The sequence below is a fragment of the Phyllobates terribilis genome, unplaced genomic scaffold (genome assembly GCF_046119375.1).
Source record: "Phyllobates terribilis strain yellow unplaced genomic scaffold, ASM4611937v1 Scaffold_9__5_contigs__length_417890890, whole genome shotgun sequence".
Taxonomy (NCBI): Eukaryota; Metazoa; Chordata; class Amphibia; order Anura; family Dendrobatidae; genus Phyllobates; species Phyllobates terribilis.
Window position 1 is genome coordinate 340,848,797 of NW_027362769.1, and position 20,583 is coordinate 340,869,379.

Genomic DNA, 20,583 nt, shown 5'->3' on the forward strand with positions numbered 1-20,583 from the left:
CTGCTCCATTTCCACAAGCATCTTTCTGCTCCATTCCCACAAGTGCCTTTCTGCTCCATTCCCACAAGCGACTTTCTGCACCATTTCCACAAGCGCCTTTCTCCTCCTTTCTCACAAGCATCTTTCTGCTCCATTCTCACAAGTGCCTTTCTGCTCCACTCCCACAAGCGTCTTTCTGCTCCATTTACACAAGCGCCTTTCTGATCCATTCTCACAAGCACTTTTTCTGCTCCATTTCCACAAGCGCCTTAATGCTTCTTTTCCACAAGCGTCTTTCTGCTCCATTCTCACAAGCGACTTTATGCTCCATTCCCACAAGCGCCTTTCTGCTCCATTTCCACAAGCGCCTTTCTGCTCCAATCTCACAAGCACTTTTTCTGCTCCATGTCCACAAGGGTCTTTCTGCTCCATTCTCACAAGTGCCTTAATGCTCCATTCCCACAAGCGCTTTTCTGCTCCATTTCCACAAGCACCTTTCTGCTCCATTCTCACAAGCACTTTTTCTGCTCCATTTACGCAAGCTCCTTTCTGCTCTATTTCCACAAGCGCCTTTCTTCTCTATTTCCACAAGCGTCTTTCTGCTCCATTCTAACAAGCGCCTTCCTGCTCCATTTCCACAAGCGTCTTTCTGCTCCATTCTCACAAGCGCCTTTCTGCTCCGTTTCCACAAGCGTCTTTCTGCTCGATTCTCACAAGTGCCTTTATGCTCCATTCCCACAAGCGCCTTTATGCTCCATTCCCACAAGCGCCTTTCTGCTCCACTTCCACAAGCGCCTCTCTGCTCCACTCCCACAAGCACCTTTCTGCTCCACTCACACAAGCGCCTTTCTGCTCCATTTCCACAAGCATCTTTCTGCTCCATGCCAACAAGTGCCTTTCTGCTCCATTACCACAAGCGACTTTCTGCACCATTTCCACAAGCGCCTTTCTGCTCCATTCTCACAAGCGTCTTTCTGCTCCTTTCTCACAAGTGCCATTCTGCTCCACTCCCACAGGCGCCTTTCTGCTCCATTTCCACAAGCGTCTTTCTGCTCCATTCTCACAAGCGCATTTCTGCTCCATTTACACAAGCGTCTTTCTACTCAATTCTCAAAAGCGCATTTCTGCTCCATTTACACAAGCGTCTTTCTACTCCACTCTCACAAGCACCTTTATGCTCCATTCCTACAAGCGCCTTTCTGCTCCATTTCCACAAACGTCTTTCTGCTCCATTCTCACAAGCGCCTTTCTGCTCCACTTCCACTAGAGCCTTTCTGCTCCACTCCCACAAGAATCTTTCTGCTCCACTCCTACAAGCGCCTTTCTGCTCCATTTCCCCATTGCCTTTCTGCTCCATTCCCACAGAAACCTTTCTGCTCCATTCCCACATGCGCCTTTCTGCTCCATTCTCACAAGCGCCTTTATGCTCCATTTCCACAAGTGCCTTTCTGCTCCACTTCCACAAGCGTCTTTCTGCTCCATTCTCACAAAAGCCTTTCTGCTCCATTCCCACAAGCGCCTTTCTGCTCCACTTCCACAAGCGCCTTTCTGCTCCACTCCCACAAGCACCTTTCTACTCCACTCCCACGAGTGCCTTTCTGCTCGATTTCCACAAGCGCCTTTCTACTCCATTCCCACAAGCGCCTTTCTGCTCCATTCCCACAAGCGCCTTTCTGCTCCTTTTCCACAAGCGTCTTTCTGCTCCATTCTCACAAGCGCCTTTCTGCTCCATTTCCACAAGCGTCTTTCTGCTTCATTCTCACAAGCTCCTTTAAGCTCCATTCCCATAAGCGCTTTTCTGCTCCACTTCCACAAGCGCTTTTCTGCTCCACTCCCACAAGCACCCTTCTGCTCAACTCCCACAAGCTCCTTTCTGCTCCATTTCCACAAGCATCTTTCTGCTCCATTCCCACAAGTGCCTTTCTGCTCCATTCCCACAAGCGACTTTGTGCACCATTTCCACAAGCGCCTTTCTGCTCCAATCTCACAAGCGCCTTTCTGCTCCATTTTCACAACGCCTTTCTGCTCCATTCACACAAGAGCTTTTCTGCTCCATTTCCACAAGCGTCTTTCTGCTCCACTTCCACAAGTGCCTTTCTGCTCCACTCCCACAAGCACCTTTCTACTCCACTCCCACAAGCGCCTTTCTGCTCGATTTCCACGAGCGCCTTTCTACTCCATTCCCACAAGCGCCTTTCTGCTCCATTCCCACAAGCGCCTTTCTGCTCCTTTTCCACAAGCGTCTTTCTGCTCCATTCTCACAAGCGCCTTTCTGCTCCATTTCCACAAGCGTCTTTCTGCTTCATTCTCACAAGCTCCTTTAAGCTCCATTCCCATAAGCGCTTTTCTGCTCCACTTCCACAAGCGCTTTTCTGCTCCACTCCCACAAGCACCCTTCTGCTCAACTCCCACAAGCTCCTTTCTGCTCCATTTCCACAAGCATCTTTCTGCTCCATTCCCACAAGTGCCTTTCTGCTCCATTCCCACAAGTGACTTTGTGCACCATTTCCACAAGCGCCTTTCTGCTCCAATCTCACAAGCTCCTTTCTGCTCCATTCTCACAACGCCTTTCTGCTCCATTCTCACAAGAGCCTTTCTGCTCCATTTCCACAAGCGTCTTTCTTCTCCATTCTCACAAGCGCATTTCTGCTCCATTTACACAAGCGTCTTTCTGCTCCATTCTCACAAGCACCTTTATGCTCCATTCCCACAAGCGCCTTTCTGCTCCATTTCCACAAGCGTCTTTCTGCTCCATTCTCACAAGCGCCTTTCTGCTCCATTTCCACAATCGTCTTTCTGCTCCATTCTCACAAGCGCCTTTATGCTTCATTCTCACAAGTACCTTTCTGCTCCATTTCCATAAGCGTTTTTCTGCTCCATTCTCACAAGTGCCTTTCTGCTCCATTCCCACAAGCGACTTTCTGCAGCATTTCCACAAGCGCCTTTCTCTTCCATTCTCACAAGCATCTTTCTGCTCCATTCTCACAAGTGCCTTTCTGCTCCACTCCCACAAGCGTCTTTCTGCTCCATTTCCACAAGCGCCTTTCTGATCCATTCTCACAAGCACTTTTCCTGCTCCATTTCCAAAAGCGCCTTAATGCTACATTTACACAAGCGTCTTTCTGCTCCATTCTCACAACCGACTTTATGCTCCATTCCCACAAGCGACTTTCTGCTCCAATCTCACAAGCACTTTTTCTGCTCCATTTCCACAAGGGTCTTTCTGCTCCATTCTCACAAGTGCCTTAATGCTCCATTCCCACAAGCGCCTTTCTGCTCCATTTCCACAAGCGCCTTTCTGCTCCATTCTCACAAGCACTTTTTCTACTCCATTTACACAAGCTCCTTTCTGCTCTATTTCCACAAGCGCCTTTCTTCTCCATTTCCACAAGCGTCTTTCTGCTCCATTCTAACAATCGCCTTCCTGCTCCATTTCCACAAGCGTCTTTCTGCTTCATTCTCACAAGCGCCTTTCTGCTCCATTTCCACAAGCGTCTTTCTGCTCCATTCTCACAAGTGCCTTTATGCTCCTTTCCCACAAGCGCCTTTATGCTCCATTCCCACAAGCGCCTTTCTGCTCCACTTCCACAAGCGCCTTTCTGCTCCACTCCCACAAGCACCTTTCTGCTCTATTTCCACAAGCATCTTTCTGCTCCATGCCAACAAGTGCCTTTCTGCTCCATTCCCACAAGCGACTTTCTGCACCATTTCCACAAGCGCCTTTCTGCTCCATTCTCACAAGCGTCTTTCTGCTCCTTTCTCACAAGTGCCTTTCTGCTCCACTCCCACAGGCGCCTTTCTGCTCCATTTCCACAAGCGTCTTTCTGCTCCATTCTCACAAGCGCATTTCTGCTCCATTTACACAAGCGTTTTTCTACTCCATTCTCACAAGCGCATTTCTGCTCCATTTACAAAAGTGTCTTTCTACTCCATTCTCACAAGGAACTTTATGCTCCATTCCTACAAGTGCCTTTCTGCTCCATTTCCACAAGCATCTTTCTGCTCCATTCTCAAAAGCGCCTTTCTGCTCCACTTCCACTAGCGCCTTTCTGCTCCACTCCCACAAGAATCTTTCTGCTCCACTCCTACAAGCGCCTTTCTGCTCCATTTCCCCATCGCCTTTCTGCTCCATTCCCACAGAAACCTTTCTGCTCCATTCCCACATGCGCCTTTCTGCTCCATTCTCACAAGCGCCTTTATTCTCCATTTCCACAAGTGCCTTTCTGCTCCACTTCCACAAGCGTCTTTCTGCTCCATTCTCTCAAGCGCTTTTCTGCTCCATTCCCACAAGCGCCTTTCTGCTACACTTCAACAAGCGCCTTTCTGCTCCACTCCCACAAGCAAAGCACCTTTCTACTCCACTCCCACAAGCGCCTTTCTGATCGATTTCCACAAGAGCCTTTCTACTCCATTCCCACAAGCGCCTTTCTGCTCCATTCCCACAAGCGCCTTTCTGCTCCTTTTCCACAAGGGTCTTTCGGCTCCATTCTCACAAGGGTCTTTCGGCTCCATTCTCACAAGCGCCTTTCTGCTCCATTTCCACAAGCGTCTTTCTGCTTCATTCTCACAAGCGCCTTTAAGCTCCCTTCCCATAAGTTCTTTTCTGCTCCACTTCCACAAGCGCTTTTCTGCTCCACTCCCACAAGCACCCTTCTGCTCAACTCCCACAAGCTCCTTTCTGCTCCATTTCCACAAGCATCTTTCTGCTCCATTCCCACAAGTGCCTTTCTACTCCATTCCCACAAGCGACTTTGTGCACCATTTCCACAAGCGCCTTTCTGCTCCAATCTCACAATCGCCTTTCTGCTCCATTCTCACAACGCCTTTCTGCTCCATTCTCACAAGAGCCTTTGTGCTCCATTCTCACAAGCGCCTTTCTGCTCCATTCTCACAAGCATCTTTCTGCTCCATTTCCACAAGAGCCTTTCTGATCCATTCTCACAATCACTCTTTCTGCTCCATTTCCACAAGCGCCTTAATGCTACATTTCCACAAGCGTCTTTCTGCTCCATTCTCACAAGCGACTTCATGCTCCATTCCCACAAGCGCCTTTCTGCTTCATTTCCACAAGCGCCTTTCTGCTCCATTTCCACAAGCGCCTTTCTGCTCCATTCTCACAAGCACTTTTTCTGCTCCATTTCCACAAGCGTCTTTCTGCTCCATTCTCACAATTGACTTTATGCTCCATTCCCACAAGCGCTTTTCTGCTCCATTCCCACAAGCGCCTTTATGCTCCATTCCCACAAGTGCCATTCTGCTCCATTTCCACAAGAGCCTTTCTACTCCATTTCCACAAGCGTCTTTCTGCTCCATTCTCGCAAGCGCCTTTATGGTCCATTCCCAGAATCGCCTTTCTGCACCAATTCCACAAGCGCCTTTCTGCTCCATTCTCAAAAGCGCCTTTCTGCTCCATTTCCACAAGTGCCTTTCTGCTCAATTCTCACAAGCACTTTTTCTGCTCCATTTACACAAGCGCCTTTCTGCTCTATTTCCACAAGTACCTTTCTTCTCCATTTCCACAAGCGTCTTTCTGCTCCATACTAACAAGCGCCTTTCTGCTCCATTTCCACAAGCGTCTTTCTGCTCCATTCTCACAAGCGCCTTTCTGCTCCATTTCCACAAGCGTCTTTCTGCTGCAATATCACAAGTGCATTTATGCTCCATTCCCACAAGCGCCTTTATGCTCCATTCCCACAAGCGCCTTTCTGCTCCAATTCCACAAGCTCCTTTCTGCTCCACTCCCAAAAGCACCTTTCTGCTCCACTCACACAAGCGCCTTTCTGCTCCATTTCCACAAGCATCTTTCTGCTCCATTCCCACAAGTGCCTTTCTGCTCCATTCCCACAAGCGACTTTCTGCACCATTTCCACAAGCGCCTTTCTGCTCCATTCTCACAAGCGTCTTTCTGCTCCATTCTCACAAGTGCCTTTCTGCTCCACTCCCACAGCAGCCTTTCTGCTCCATTTCCACAAGCGCCTTTCTGTTCCATTCCCAGAACCGCCTTTCTGCTGCATTCCCACAAGTGCCTTTCTGCTCCATTTCCACAAGAGTCTTTCTGCTCCATTCTCACAAGCACCTTTATGCTCCATTCCCACAAGCGACTTTCTGCTCCACTTCCACAAGCGCCTTTCTGCTCCACTCCCACAAGCACCTTTCTTCTCCACTCCCACAAGCGCCCTTCTGCTCCATTTCCACAAGCATCTTTCTGCTCCATTCCCACAAGTGCCTTTCTGCTCCATTCCCACAAGCATCTTTCTGCTCCATTCTCACAAGTGCCTTTCTGCTCCACTCCCACAAGCGTCTTTCTGCTCCATTTCCACAAGCGCCTTTCTGATCCATTCTCACAAGCACTTTTTCTGCTCCATTTCCACAAGCGCCTTAATGCTACATTTACACAAGCGTCTTTCTGCTCCATTCTCACAACCGACTTTATGCTCCATTCCCACAAGCGCCTTTCTGCTCCAATCTCACAAGCACTTTTTCTGCTCCATTTCCACAAGGGTCTTTCTGCTCCATTCTCACAAGTGCCTTAATGCTCCATTCCCACAAGCGCCTTTCTGCTCCATTTCCACAAGCGCCTTTCTGCTCCATTCTCACAAGCACTTTTTCTGCTCCATTTACACAAGCTCCTTTCTGCTCTATTTCCACAAGCGCCTTTCTTCTCCATTTCCACAAGCGTCTTTCTGCTCCATTCTAACAATCGCCTTCCTGCTCCATTTCCACAAGCGTCTTTCTGCTTCATTCTCACAAGCGCCTTTCTGCTCCATTTCCACAAGCGTCTTTCTGCTCCATTCTCACAAGTGCCTTTATGCTCCATTCCCACAAGCACCTTTATGCTCCATTCCCACAAGCGCCTTTCTGCTCCACTTCCACAAGCGCCTTTCTGCTCCACTCCCACAAGCACCTTTCTGCTCCATTTCCACAAGCATCTTTCTGCTCCATGCCAACAAGTGCCTTTCTGCTCCATTCCCACAAGCGACTTTCTGCACCATTTCCACAAGCGCCTTTCTGCTACATTCTCACAAGCGTCTTTCTGCTCCTTTCTCACAAGTGCCTTTCTGCTCCACTCCCACAGGCGCCTTTCTGCTCCATTTCCACAAGCGTCTTTCTGCTCCATTCTCACAAGCGCATTTCTGCTCCATTTACACAAGCGTTTTTCTACTCCTTTCTCACAAGCGCATTTCTGCTCCATTTACACAAGTGTCTTTCTGCTCCATTCTCACAAGCAACTTTATGCTCCAATCCTACAAGCGCCTTTCTGCTCCATTTCCACAAGCGTCTTTCTTCTCCATTCTCAAAACCGCCTTTCTGCTCCACTTCCACTATAGCCTTTCTGCTCCACTCCCACAAGAATCTTTCTGCTCCACTCCTACAAGCGCCTTTCTGCTCCATTTCCCCATCGCCTTTCTGCTCCATTCCCACAGAAACCTTTCTGCTCCATTCCCACATGCGCCTTTCTGCTCCATTCTCACAAGCGCCTTTATTCTCCATTTCCACAAGTGCCTTTCTGCTCCACTTCCACAAGCGTCTTTCTGCTCCATTCTCACAAGCGCCTTTCTGCTCCATTCCCACAAGCGCCTTTCTGCTACACTTCAACAAGCACCTTTCTGCTCCACTCCCACAAGCAAAGCACCTTTCTACTCCACTCCCACAAGCGCCTTTCTGATCGATTTCCACAAGAGCCTTTCTACTCCATTCCCACAAGCGCCTTTCTGCTCCATTCCCACAAGCGCCTTTCTGCTCCTTTTCCACAAGGGTCTTTCGGCTCCATTCTCACAAGCGCCTTTCTGCTCCATTTCCACAAGCGTCTTTCTGCTTCATTCTCACAAGCGCCTTTAAGCTCCCTTCCCATAAGTTCTTTTCTGCTCCACTTCCACAAGCGCTTTTCTGCTCCACTCCCACAAGCACAATTCTGCTCAACTCCCACAAGATCCTTTCTGCTCCATTTCCACAAGCATCTTTCTGCTCCATTCCCACAAGTGCCTTTCTCCTCCATTCCCACAAGCGACTTTGTGCACCATTTCCACAAGCGCCTTTCTGCTCCAATCTCACAAGCGCCTTTCTGCTCCATTCTCACAACGCCTTTCTGCTCCATTCTCACAAGAGCCTTTGTGCTCCATTCTCACAAGCGCCTTTCTGCTCCATTCTCACAAGCGCCTTTCTGCTCCATTTCCACAAGCGTCTTTCTTCTCCATTCTCACAAGCGCATTTCTGCTCCATTTACACAAGCGTCTTTCTGCTCCATTCTCACAAGCACCTTTATGCTCCATTCCCACAAGCGCCTTTCTGCTCCATTTCCACAAGCGTCTTTCTGCTCCATTCTCACAAGCGCCTTTCTGCTCCATTTCCACAATCGTCTTTCTGCTCCATTCTCACAAGCGCCTTTATGCTCCATTCTCACAAGCTCCTTTCTCCTCCAATACGACAAGCGCCTTTCTGCTCCACTCCCACAGGCGCCTTTCTGCTCAATTCCCACAAGCACCTTTCTGCTCCATTTCTACAAGCATCTTTCTGTTCCATTTCCACAAGCTCCTTTCTGATCCATTTCCACAAGCGCCTTTCTGCTCCATTCTCAAAAGCGCCTTTCTGCTCCATTCTCACAAGTGCCTTAATGCTCCATTCCCACAAGCGCCTTTCTGCTCCATTCTCACAAGCACTTTTTCTGCTCCATTTCCACAATCGCCTTTCTGCTCTATTTCCACAAGTGCCTTTCTGCTCCATTGCCACAAGCTCCTTTCTGATCCATTCTCACAAGCGCCTTTTCTGCTCAATTTCCACAAGCGCATTTCTGCTCAATTTTCACAAGCGCCTTTATGCTCCATTCCCACAAGTGCCTTTCTGCTCCATTCCCACAAGCGCCTTTCTGTTCCATTTCCACAAGCGCCTTTCTGCTCCACTACCACAAGTGCCTTTCTGCTCCATTCTCACAAGCGCCTTTCTGCTCCACTTCCACAAGCGCCTTTCTGCTCCTCTACCACAAGCGCCTTTCTACTCCACTCCCACAAGCACCTTTCTGCTCCACTCCTACGAGTGCCTTTCTGCTCAATTCCGACAAGCGACTTTCTGCACCTTTTCCACAAACACCATCCTGTTCCAAACTCACAAGCGCCTTTCTGCTCCATTCTCACAAGTGCCTTTCTGCTCCACTCCCACAAGCGTCTTTCTGCTCCATTTCCACAAGCGCCTTTCTGATCCATTCTCACAAGCACTTTTTCTACTCCATTTCCACAAGAGCCTTAATGCTACATTTCCACAAGCACCTTTCTGCTCCATTTTCACAAGCGACTTTATGCTCCATTCCCACAAGGGCCTTTCTGCTCCAATTCCACAAGTGCCTTTCTGCTCCAATCTCACAAGCACTTTTTCTGCTTCATTTCCACAAGGGTCTTTCTGCTCTATTCTCACAAGTGCCTTAATGCTCCATTCCCACAAGCGCCTTTCTGCTCCATTTCCACAAGCGCCTTTCTGCTCCATTCTCACAAGCACTTTTTCTGCTCCATTTACACAAGCTCCTTTCTGCTGTATTTCCACAAGCGCCTTTCTTCTCCATTTCCACAAGCGTCTCTCTGCTCCATTCTAACAAGCGCCTTTCTGCTCCATTTCCACAAGCGTCTTTCTGCTCCATTCTCACAAGCGCCCTTCTGCTCCATTTCCACAAGCGTCTTTCTGCTCCATTCTCACAAGTGCCTTTATGCTCCATTCCCACAAGCGCCTTTCTGCTCCACTTCCACAAGCGCCTTTCTGCTCCACTCCCACAAGCACCTTTCTGCTCCACTCACACAAGCGCCTTTCAGCTCCATTTCCACAATCATCTTTCTGCTCCATGCCAACAAGTGCCTTTCTGCTCCATTCCCACAAGCGACTTTCTGCACCACTTCCACAAGCGCCTTTCTGCTCCATTCTCACAAGCGTCTTTCTGCTCCTTTCTCACAAGTGCCTTTCTGCTCCACTCCCACAGGCGCCTTTCTGCTCCATTTCCACAAGCGTCTTTCTGCTCCATTCTCACAAGCGCATTTCTGCTCCATTTACACAAGCGTCTTTCTACTCCATTCTCACAAGCGCATTTCTGCTCCATTTACACAAGCGTCTTTCTACTCCATTCTCACAAGCACCTTTATGCTCCATTCCCACAAGCGCCTTTCTGCTCCATTTCCACAAGCGTCTTTCTGTTCTATTCTCACAAGCGCCTTTCTGCTCCACTTCCACAAGAGCCTTTCTGCTCCACTCCCACAAGAATCTTTCTGCTCCACTCCTACAAGCGCCTTTCTGCTCCATTTCCCCATCGCCTTTCTGCTCGTTCCCACAGAAACCTTTCTGCTCCTTTCCCACTTGCGCCTTTCTGCTCCATTCTCACAAGCACCTTTATGCTCCATTTCCACAAGTGCCTTTCTGCTCCACTTCCACAAGCGTCTTTCTGCTCCATTCTCACAAGCGCCTTTCTGCTCCATTACCACAAGCGCCTTTCTGCTCCACTTCCACAAGCGCCTTTCTGCTCCACTCCCACAAGCACCTTTCTACTCCACTCCCACAAGTGCCTTTCTGCTCGTTTTCCACAAGCGCCTTTCTACTCCATTCCCACAAGCGCCTTTCTGCTGCATTCCCACAAGCGCCTTTCTGCTCCTTTTCCACAAGCGTCTTTCTGCTCCATTCTCACAAGCGCCTTTCTGCTCCATTTCCACAAGCGTCTTTCTGCTTCAATCTCACTAGTGCCTTTAAGCTCCATTCCCATAAGCGCTTTTCTGCTCCACTTCCACAAGCGCCTTTCTGCTCCACTCCCACAAGCACCCTTCTGCTCAACTCCCACAAGCTCCTTTCTGCTCCATTTCCACAAGCATCTTTCTGCTCCATTCCCACAAGTGCCTTTCTGCTCCATTCCCACAAGCGACTTTGTGCACCATTTCCACAAGCGCCTTTCTGCTCCAATCTCACAAGCGCCTTTCTGCTCCATTCTCATAACACCTTTCTGCTCCATTCTCGCAAGAGCCTTTCTGCTCCATTCTCGCAAGCGCCTTTCTGCTCCATTCTCACAAGCGCCTTTCTGCTCCATTTCCACAAGCGTCTTTCTTCTCCATTCTCACAAGCGCATTTCTGCTCCATTTACACAAGCGTCTTTCTGCTCCATTCTCACAAGCACCTTTATGCTCCATTCCCACAAGCACCTTTCTGATCCATTTCCACAAGCGTCTTTCTGCTCCATTCTCACAAGCGCCTTTCTGCTCCATTTCCACAAGAGTCTTTCTGCTCCATTCTCACAAGCGCCTTTATGCTCCATTCTCACAAGCTCCTTTCTTCTCCACTACCACAAGCGCCTTTCTGCTCCACTCCCACAAGCACCTTTCTGCTCCATTCCCACAAGCACCTTTCTGCTCCATTTCTACAAGCATCTTTCTGTTCCATTTCCACAAGCGACTTTCTGCACCATTTCCACAAACGCCTTTCTGCTCCATTCTTACAAGAGCCTTTCTGCTCCCTTCTCACAAGTGCCTTTCTGCTCCACTCCCACAAGCGTCTTTCTGTTCCATTTCCACAAGCGCCTTTCTGATCCATTTCCACAAGCGCCTTTCTGCTCCATTCTCAAAAGCGCCTTTCTGCTCCATTCTCACAAGTGCCTTAATGCTCCATTCACACAAGAGCCTTTCTGCTCCATTCTCACAAGCACTTTTTCTGCTCCATTTCCACAAGCGCCTTTATGCTCCATTCCCACAAGCACCTTTCTGCTCCATTCCCACAAGCGCCTTTCTGCTCCATACCCACAAGCGCCTTTCTGCTCCATTTCCACAAGCGCCTTTCTGCTCCATACCCACAAGCACCTTTTTGCTCCACTACCACAAGTGCCTTTCTGCTCCATTCTCACAAGCGCCTTTCTGCTCCACTTCCACAAGCGCCTTTCTGCTCCTCTCCCACAAGCGCCTTTCTGCTCCACTCCCACAAGCACCTTTCTGCTCCACTCCTACGAGTGCCTTTCTGCTCAATTCCGACAAGCGACTTTCTGCACCATTTCCACAAACACCATTCTGATCCATTCTCACAGGCGCCTTTCTGCTCCATTCTCACAAGTGCCTTTCTGCTCCATTGCCACAAGCTCCTTTCTACTCCATTCTCACAAGCGCCTTTTCTGCTCAATTTCCACAAGCGCATTTCTGCTCAATTTTCACAAGCGCCTTTATGCTCCATTCCCACAAGCACCTTTCTGCTCCATTCCCACAAGCGCCTTTCTGCTCCATACCCACAAGCGCCTTTCTGCTCCATTTCCACAAGCGCCTTTCTGCTCCATACCCACAAGCACCTTTCTGTTCCATTTCCACAAGCGCCTTTCTGCTCCACTACCACAAGTGCCTTTCTGCTCCATTCTCACAAGCGCCTTTCTGCTCCACTTCCACAAGCGCCTTTCTGCTCCTCTCCCACAAGCGCCTTTCTGCTCCACTCCCACAAGCACCTTTCTGCTCCACTCCTACGAGTGCCTTTCTGCTCAATTCCGACAAGCGACTTTCTGCACCATTTCCACAAACACCATTCTGATCCATTCTCACAGGCGCCTTTCTGCTCCATTCTCACAAGTGCCTTTATGCTCCATTCCCACAAGCGCCTTTCTGCTCCATTTCCACAAGCGCCTTTCTACTCCATTCTCATAAGCACTTTTTCTGCTTCATTTCCACAAGCGCCTTTCTGCTCTCTTTCTACAATCGCCTTTTTGCTCTATTTCCACAAGTGCTTTTCTGCTTCATTGTCACAACCGCCATTCAGCTCCATTTCCCCAAGCTCCTTTCTGCTCCATTTCCACAAGCGCCATTCTGCTCCATTTCCACAAGCACCTTTCTGCTCCACTTCCACAAGCACCTTTCTGCTCCACTCCCACAAGCGCCTTTCTGCTTCACTCCCACAAGCGCCTTTCTGCTCCACTACCACAAGCGCCTTTCTGCTCCACTCCCACAAGCACCTTTCTGCTCCACTCCTACAAGAGCCTTTCTGCTTCATTTCCACAAGCCCCTTTCTGCTCCATTCCCTCAAGCGCCTTTCTGCTCCATTCCCACAAGTGCCTTCCTGCTCCATTCTCACAAGTGCCTTTATTCTCCATTCCCACAAGCGTCTTTCTGCTTCAATTCCACAACCGTCTTTCTGCTCCATTCTCATAAGCGCCTTTATGCTCCATTCCCGCAAGTGCCTTTCTGCTCCATTTCCACAAGCGCCTTTCTGATACACTCCCACAAGCACCTTTCTGCTCCACTCCCACAAGTGCCTTTCTGCTCCATTTCCATAAGCGCCTTTCTGCTCCATTCCCACAAGCACCTTTCTGCTCCATTTCCACAAGCGCCTTTCGGCTCCATTTCCCCAAGCGTCTTTCTGCTCCATTCTCAAAAGCGCCTTTCTGATCCATTTCCACAAGCGTCTTTCTGCTCAATTCTCACAAGCACCTTTATGCTCCATTCCCACAAGAGCCTTTCTGCTCCATTTCCACAAGCGTCTTTCTGCTCCATTCTCATAAACGCCTTTCTGCTCCATTTCCAGAAGCGTCTTTCTGCTCCATTCTCACAAGGGCCTTTCTGCTCCATTCCCACAAGCGCCTTACTGCTCCCCTTCCACAAGCGCCTTTCAGCTCCACTCCACAATCAGCTTTCTGCTCCACTCCCACAAGCGCCTTTCTGCTCCATTTCCACAAGCGCCTTTCTGCTCCATTCCCACAAGCGCCTTTCTGCTCCATTCCCACAAGCAACTTTCTACTCCATTAACACAAACGTCTTTCTTCTCCATTCTCACAAGCGCCTTTCTGCTCCCCTTCCACAAGCGCCTTTCTGCTCCACTCCCAAAAGCACCTTTCTGCTCCACTCCCACAAGCGCCTTTCTGCTCCATTTCCACAAGCGCCTTTCTGCTCCATTTCCACAAGCGCCTTTCTGCTCCATTCCCACAAGCGCCTTTCTGCTCCATTCCCAAAATCGCCTTTCTGCTCCATTTCCACAAGCGTCTTTCTGCTCCATTCTCACAAGCGCCTACATGCTCCATTCCCACTAGCGCCATTCTGCTTCTTTCTCACAAGCGCGTATCTGCTCCATTTCCACAAGCGTCTTTCTGGTCCATTCTCAAAAGCGCTTTTATGCTCCATTCCCTCAAGCGCCTTTCTGTTCCATTTCCACAAGCGCCTTTCTGCTCTATTCCCACAAGCGCCTTTCTGCTCCATTCCCACAAGCGCCTTTCTGCTCCATTTCCACAAGCGTCTTTCTGCTCCATTCTCACAAGCGCCATTCTGCTCCATTTCCAGAAGCTCCTTTCTGCTCCATTTCCACAAGCGTCTTTCTTCTCCATTCTCACAAGCGCCTTTCTGCTCCATTCTCACAACGCCTTTCTGCTCCATTCTCACAAGAGCCTTTCTGCTCCATACTCACAAGTGCCTTTCTGCTCCATTCTCACAAGCGCCTTTCTGCTCCATTTACACAAGCGTCTTTCTGCTCCATTCTCACAAGCACCTTTATGCTCCATTCCCACAAGCGCCTTTCTGCTCCATTTCCACAAGCGTCTTTCTGCTCCATTCTCACAAGCGCCATTCTGCTCCATTTCTCAAGCGTCTTTCTGCTGCATTCTCACAAGCGCCTTTATGCTCCATTCTCACAAGCGCCTTTATGCTCCATTCTCACAAGCTCCTTTCTGCTCCACTACCAGAAGCGCCTTTCTGCTCCACTCCCACAACCACCTTTCTGCTCCACTCCCACAAGCACCTTTCTGCTCCACTCCCACAAGCACCTTTCTGCTCCATTTCTACAAGCATCTTTCTGTTCCATTCCCACAAGTGCCTTTATGCTCCATTTCCACAAGCGACTTTCTGCACCATTTACACATGCGCCTTTCTGCTCCATTCTCACAAGCGCCTTTCTGCTCCATTCTCACAAGTGCCTTTCTGCTCCACTCCCACAAGCGTCTTTCTGTGCCATTTCCACAAGCGCCTTTCTGATCCATTTCCACAAGCGCCTTTCTGCTCCATTCTCAAAAGCGCCTTTCTGCTCCATTCTCACAAGTGCCTTAATGCTCCTTTCCCACAAGCGCCTTTCTGCTCCATTTCCACAATCGCCTTTCTGCTCCATTCTCACAAGCACTTTTTCTGCTCAATTTCCACAAGCGCCTTTCTGCTCTATTTCCACAAGCGCCTTTCTGCTCCATTGCCACAAGCTCCTTTCTGCTCCATTCTCACAAGCGCCTTTTTTGCTCCATTTCCACAAGCGCATTTCTGCTCAATTTTCACAAGCGCCTTTATGCTCCATTCCCACAAGCGACTTTCTGCTCCATTCCCACAAGCGCCTTTCTGCTCCATACCCACAAGCGCCTTTCTGCTCCATACCCACAAGCGCCTTTCTGCTCCATTCCCACAAGCGCCTTTCTGCTTCATACCCACAAGCGCCTTTCTGTTCCATTTCCACAAGCTCCTTTCTGCTCCACTACAACAAGCGCCTTTCTGCTCCATTCTCACAAGCGACTTTCTGCTCCACTTCCACAAGCGACTTTCTGCTCCTCTCCCACAAGCGCCTTTCTGCTCCACTCCCACAAGCACCTTTCTGCTCCACTCCTACTAGTGCCTTTCTGCTCAATTCCGACAAGCGACTTTCTGCACCATTTCCACAAACACCATTCTGTTCCATTCTCACAAGCGCCTTTCTGCTCCATTCTCACAAGTGCATTTATGCTCAACTCCCACAAGCTCCTTTCTGCTACATTTCCGCAAGCATCTTTCTGCTCCATTCCCACAAGTGCCTTTCTGCTCCATTCCCACAAGCGACTTTGTGCACCATTTCCACAAGCGCCTTTCTGCTCCAATCTCACAAGCGCCATTCTGCTCCATTCTCACAACGCCTTTCTGCTCTATTCTCGCAAGAGCCTTTCTGCTTCATTCTCACAAGCGCCTTTCTGCTCCATTCTCACAAGCGCCTTTCTACTCCATTTCCAGAAGCGTCTTTCTTCTACATTCTCACAAGCGCATTTCTGCTCCATTTACACAAGCGTCTTTCTGCTCCATACCCACAAGCACCTTTCTGTTCCATTTCCACAAGCGCCTTTCTGCTCCACTACCACAAGTGCCTTTCTGCTCCATTCTCACAAGCGCCTTTCTGCTCCACTTCCACAAGCGCCTTTCTGCTCCTCTCCCACAAGCGCCTTTCTGATCCATTTCCACAAGCGCTTTTCTGCTCCATTCTCAAAAGCGCCTTTCTGCTCCATTCTCACAAGTGCCTTAATGCTCCATTCCCACAAGAGCCTTTCTGCTCCATTCTCACAAGCACTTTTTCTGCTCCATTTCCACAAGCGCCTTTCTGCTCTATTTCCACAAGTGCCTTTCTGCTCCATTGCCACAAGCTCCTTTCTGCTCCATTCTCACAAGCGCCTTTTCTGCTCAATTTCCACAAGCGCATTTCTGCTCATTTTTCACAAGCGCCTTTATGCTCCATTCCCACAAGCACCTTTCTGCTCCATTCCCACAAGCGCATTTCTGCTCCATACCCACAAGCGCCTTTCTGCTCCTTTCCCACAAGCGCCTTTCTGCTCCATACCCACAAGCGCCTTTCTGTTCCATTTCCACAAGCGCCTTTCTGCTCCACTACCACAAGTGCCTTTCTGCTCCATTCCCACAAGCGCCTTTCTGCTCCACATACACAAGTGCCTTTCTGCTCCTTTCCCACAAGCGCCTTTCTGCTCCACTCCCACAAGCACCTTTCTGCTCCACTCCTACGAGTGCCTTTCTGCTCAATTCCGACAAGCGATTTTCTGCACCATTTCCACAAACACCATTCTGTTCCATTCTCACAAGTGCCTTTCTGCTCCATTCTCACAAGTGCCTTTATGCTCCATTCCCATATAGCGCCTTTCTGCTCCATTTCCACAAGCGCCTTTCTGCTCCATTCTCATAAGCACTTTTTCTGCTTCATTTCCACAAGCGCCTTTCTGCTCTCTTTCCACAATCGCCTTTTTGCTCTATTTCCACAAGTGCTTTTCTTCTTCATTGTCACAACCGCCATTCTGCTCCATTTCCACAAGCTCCTTTCTGCTCCATTTCCACAAGCGCCATTCTGCTCCATTTCCACAAGCACCTTTCTGCTCCACTTCCACAAGCGCCTTTCTGCTCCACGCCCACAAGCGCCTTTCTGCTTCACTCCCACAAGCACTTTCTGCTCCACTACCACAAGCGCCTTTCTGCTCCACTCCCACAAGCACCTTTCTGCTCCACTCATACAAGCGCCTTTCTGCTTCATTTCCACAAGGCCCTTTCTGCTCCATTCCCACAAGCGCCTTTCTGCTCCATTCCCACAAGCTCCTTCCTGCTCCATTCTCACAAGTGCCTTTATGATCCATTCCCACAAGCGCCTTTCTGCTCCCCTTCCACAAGCGCCTTTCTGCTCCACTCCCAAAAGCACCTTTCTGCTCCACTCCCACAAGCGCCTTTCTGCTCCATTTCCACAAGCGCCTTTCTGCTCCACTCCCACAAGCACCTTTCTGCTCCACTCACACAAGCGCCTTTCAGCTCCATTTCCACAATCATCTTTCTGCTCCATGCCAACAAGTGCCTTTCTGCTCCATTCCCACAAGCGACTTTCTGCACCACTTCCACAAGAGCCTTTCTGCTCCATTCTCACAAGCGTCTTTCTGCTCCTTTCTCACAAGTGCCTTTCTGCTCCACTCCCACAGGCGCCTTTTTGCTCCATTTCCACAAGCGTCTTTCTGCTCCATTCTCACAAGCGCATTTCTGCTCCATTTACACAAGCGTCTTTCTACTCCATTCTCACAAGCGCATTTCTGCTCCATTTACACAAGCGTCTTTCTACTCCATTCTCACAAGCACCTTTATGCTCCATTCCCACAAGCGCCTTTCTGCTCCATTTCCACAAGCGTCTTTCTGTTCCATTCTCACAAGCGCCTTTCTGCTCCACTTCCACAAGAGCCTTTCTGCTCCACTCCCACAAGAATCTTTCTGCTCCACTCCTACAAGCGCCTTTCTGCTCCATTTCCCCATCGCCTTTCTGCTCGTTCCCACAGAAACCTTTCTGCTCCTTTCCCACTTGCGCCTTTCTGCTCCATTCTCACAAGCACCTTTATGCTCCATTTCCACAAGTGCCTTTCTGCTCCACTTCCACAAGCGTCTTTCTGCTCCATTCTCACAAGCGCCTTTCTGCTCCATTACCACAAGCGCCTTTCTGCTCCACTTCCACAAGCGCCTTTCTGCTCCACTCCCACAAGCACCTTTCTACTCCACTCCCACAAGTGCCTTTCTGCTCGTTTTCCACAAGCGCCTTTCTACTCCTTTCCCACAAGCGCCTTTCTGCTGCATTCCCACAAGCGCCTTTCTGCTCCTTTTCCACAAGCGTCTTTCTGCTCCATTCTCACAAGCGCCTTTCTGCTCCATTTCCACAAGCGTCTTTCTGCTTCAATCTCACTAGCGCCTTTAAGCTCCATTCCCATAAGCGCTTTTCTGCTCCACTTCCACAAGCGCCTTTCTGCTCCACTCCCACAAGCACCCTTCTGCTCAACTCCCACAAGCTCCTTTCTGCTCCATTTCCACAAGCATCTTTCTGCTCCATTCCCACAAGTGCCTTTCTGCTCCATTCCCACAAGCGACTTTGTGCACCATTTCCACAAGCGCCTTTCTGCTCCAATCTCACAAGCGCCTTTCTGCTCCATTCTCACAACACCTTTCTGCTCCATTCTCGCAAGAGCCTTTCTGCTCCATTCTCGCAAGCGCCTTTCTGCTCCATTCTCACAAGCGCCTTTCTGCTCCATTCTTGCAAGCGCCTTTCTGCTCCATTCTCACAAGCGCCTTTCTGCTCCATTTCCACAAGCGTCTTTCTTCTCCGTTCTCACAAGCGCATTTCTGCTCCATTTACACAAGCGTCTTTCTGCTCCATTCTCACAAGCACCTTTATGCTCCATTCCCACAAGCGCCTTTCTGATCCATTTCCACAAGCGTCTTTCTGCTCCATTCTCACAAGCGCCTTTCTGCTCCATTTCCACAAGAGTCTTTCTGCTCCATTCTCACAAGCGCCTTTATGCTCCATTCTCACAAGCTCCTTTCTTCTCCACTACCACAAGCGCCTTTCTGCTCCACTCCCACAAGCACCTTTCTGCTCCATTCCCACAAGCACCTTTCTGCTCCATTTCTACAAGCATCTTTCTGTTCCATTTCCACAAGCGACTTTCTGCACCATTTCCACAAGCGCCTTTCTGCTCCATTCTCACAAGAGCCTTTCTGCTCCCTTCTCACAAGTGCCTTTCTGCTCCACTCCCACAAGCGTCTTTCTGTTCCATTTCCACAAGCGCCTTTCTGATCCATTTCCACAAGCGCCTTTCTGCTCCATTCTCACAAGTGCCTTAAAGCTCCATTCACACAAGAGCCTTTCTGCTCCATTCTCACAAGCACTTTTTCTGCTCCATTTCCACAAGCGCCTTTATGCTCCATTCCCACAAGCACCTTTCTGCTCCATTCCCACAAGCGCCTTTCTGCTCCATACCCACAAGCGCCTTTCTGCTCCATTTCCACAAGCGCCTTTCTGCTCCATACCCACAAGCACCTTTCTGCTCCACTACCACAAGTGCCTTTCTGCTCCATTCTCACAAGCGCCTTTCTGCTCCACTTCCACAAGCGCCTTTCTGCTCCTCTCCCACAAGCGCCTTTCTGCTCCACTCCCACAAGCACCTTTCTGCTCCACTCCTACGAGTGCCTTTCTGCTCAATTCCGACAAGCGACTTTCTGCACCATTTCCACAAACACCATTCTGATCCATTCTCACAGGCGCCTTTCTGCTCCATTCTCACAAGTGCCTTTCTGCTCCATTGCCACAAGCTCCTTTCTACTCCATTCTCACAAGCGCCTTTTCTGCTCAATTTCCACAAGCGCATTTCTACTCAATTTTCACAAGCGCCTTTATGCTCCATTCCCACAAGCACCTTTCTGCTCCATTCCCACAAGCGCCTTTCTGCTCCATACCCACAAGCGCCTTTCTGCTCCATTTCCACAAGCGCCTTTCTGCTCCATACCCACAAGCACCTTTCTGTTCCATTTCCACAAGCGCCTTTCTGCTCCACTACCACAAGTGCCTTTCTGCTCCATTCTCACAAGCGCCTTTCTGCTCCACTTCCACAAGCGCCTTTCTGCTCCTCTCCCACAAGCGCCTTTCTGCTCCACTCCCACAAGCACCTTTCTGCTCCACTCCTACGAGTGCCTTTCTGCTCAATTCCGACAAGCGACTTTCTGCACCATTTCCACAAACACCATTCTGATCCATTCTCACAGGCGCCTTTCTGCTCCATTCTCACAAGTGCCTTTATGCTCCATTCCCACAAGCGCCTTTCTGCTCCATTTCCACAAGCGCCTTTCTACTCCATTCTCATAAGCACTTTTTCTGCTTCATTTCCACAAGCGCCTTTCTGCTCTCTTTCTACAATCGCCTTTTTGCTCTATTTCCACAAGTGCTTTTCTGCTTCATTGTCACAACCGTCATTCAGCTCCATTTCCCCAAGCTCCTTTCTGCTCCATTTCCACAAGCGCCATTCTGCTCCATTTCCACAAGCACCTTTCTGCTCCACTTCCACAAGCACTTTTCTGCTCCACTCCCACAAGCGACTTTCTGCTTCACTCC